Source organism: Austrofundulus limnaeus, unplaced genomic scaffold, assembly GCF_001266775.1.
Source record: "Austrofundulus limnaeus strain Quisiro unplaced genomic scaffold, Austrofundulus_limnaeus-1.0 Scaffold158, whole genome shotgun sequence".
Classification (NCBI taxonomy): domain Eukaryota; kingdom Metazoa; phylum Chordata; class Actinopteri; order Cyprinodontiformes; family Rivulidae; genus Austrofundulus; species Austrofundulus limnaeus.
In genome coordinates, this window is record NW_013952560.1 from 285,166 (window position 1) to 286,641 (window position 1,476).

A 1,476-nucleotide genomic window follows, 5' to 3' on the forward strand; every position below is an offset into this window, starting at 1 on the left:
GCTGAGAACAGAATATACACCTTGCAAAATAAATAAAACGTATTTCTTTAGATCTCTGCATCAATTTAATCACCTTTCACGTTGCAGAATAGGCTATTAAACAAAGACAGAGAAATAGATTTTAACAGCTGTTCAATAAATGATCTTTTATTATCTGAACAAATAAGGTAAATTACATTGTATCAATATGTCATGAATACAGTTTTAAATAAACCTTAAATATGCTTTCGAATTGTATTATAATATTATTACTATTGCTAATAAATAGAATAAGCTGCTTGTGGAGGAGGCTAAATTAAATCTTGATGCGCATTTTAAAGGATGTTTGAGGGCTTTTATTTTGTAGTGATAAACATGTAATTAGTGCCGACATTACCTGTATAAAAGCGCAACATAAAGAAGTTCCTAAATAAACATTTTAGGAGGATTACGGGAGCCGAATCTCCGCGGAAGGTGCCAAAACCGCGATAAGTTTTAAAGAGGAAACAAACGGTTGTTAAAAAAATAAATAAATTTAAAAAAAGTAGTTTTTATTTACAGGTGGCCCTGACGTCACACGGGGTCGCAGCACGCCCAAAAATAACAACACACACCTCCGCGCGCAAGTAAAGAAGTGCCTCCCCTGGGGGCGGTGGGGGGTGGAGGACGATGGTTGGAGGTGGTGGGGGTCTCTAGCTCCAAATGTACTTGCTTSCTGGGATGCGGCGTGATGTTTGAGTCGTAACGAAGGAGGAAAAAAAAAAAAAACAAGGCGCTTCTTCTTCGCGTCATTCAAACAGGACTGCTTTTCTCTCTGTTGCTTTAGTTAATAACAGCGGCGTTTGACGAGAGCCAGCAGGACGAGAGGCGGTGTGTGTGTCTGCCGACAGCACAGGAATATTTAACCTTTTTTATATATATATTTTTTTCTTTAATGAAGTAATATTTACTCCGCTTGTTGTCGCCTTACCTCTGCGCCATGGTGAACTTCTCCTCGGACGGTCACGTGCGAAGGTCTCCGCGAGCATAGAGAGAGAGAGAGAGGACGTCTCACCTGGTGTGTCCCCTTTGACTTTACCGGGAGGGAAATAAAAACAAACCAGCCTTTTTGTGTGTGTTTGTGGGTAAGTTTTGCTTTTAAATAACCTGCCTTGAAGTTTTATTTTCTTTTCTGTTTACAAGTTCGCCTCGTCCGTGTCATTTCTAGTGTTTTGTTCCGTCCTCGTGCTGTTTATTTACACTTAGCGCGTGGACTTTATGTGCYTTTAATTACCGCCCAACTGTTTCCTAAAGCTCACTGCTTTCATAATTAGACTGTTTTTAAATAACCACCTCTTCTTTAAAGTTTAAATGAACGGTTTTTTTTGTGTAAAATGCAAAAAAAAAAAGTTTTTGGAAATTATTTTTTTGATTCAAGATGCACTGCAAAATAAGTTTTATAGTTTATAGTAGCGTTTTTGCACACTTATTTATATTTTCACCACACCATTCTAACAC

At 38.1% G+C, this 1,476-nt stretch overlaps 1 protein-coding gene across 2 annotated transcripts in view; it reads left to right on the forward strand.

Annotated features, from left to right (window-relative positions):
• Positions 1–661: 661 nt before the first annotated feature.
• The window catches only part of foxp2 (forkhead box P2), a 120,046-nt gene continuing 119,231 nt past the window's right edge, over positions 662–1,476 (forward strand). Inside the window, exon 1 of one of the 2 annotated variants that reach the window (XM_014016944.1) lies at positions 662–1,103. The gene's annotated coding sequence lies outside the window, so the exon portion shown is untranslated. The remainder of the gene's footprint in view (positions 1,104–1,476) is intronic. The other variant, XM_014016941.1, reaches the window with a different exon arrangement.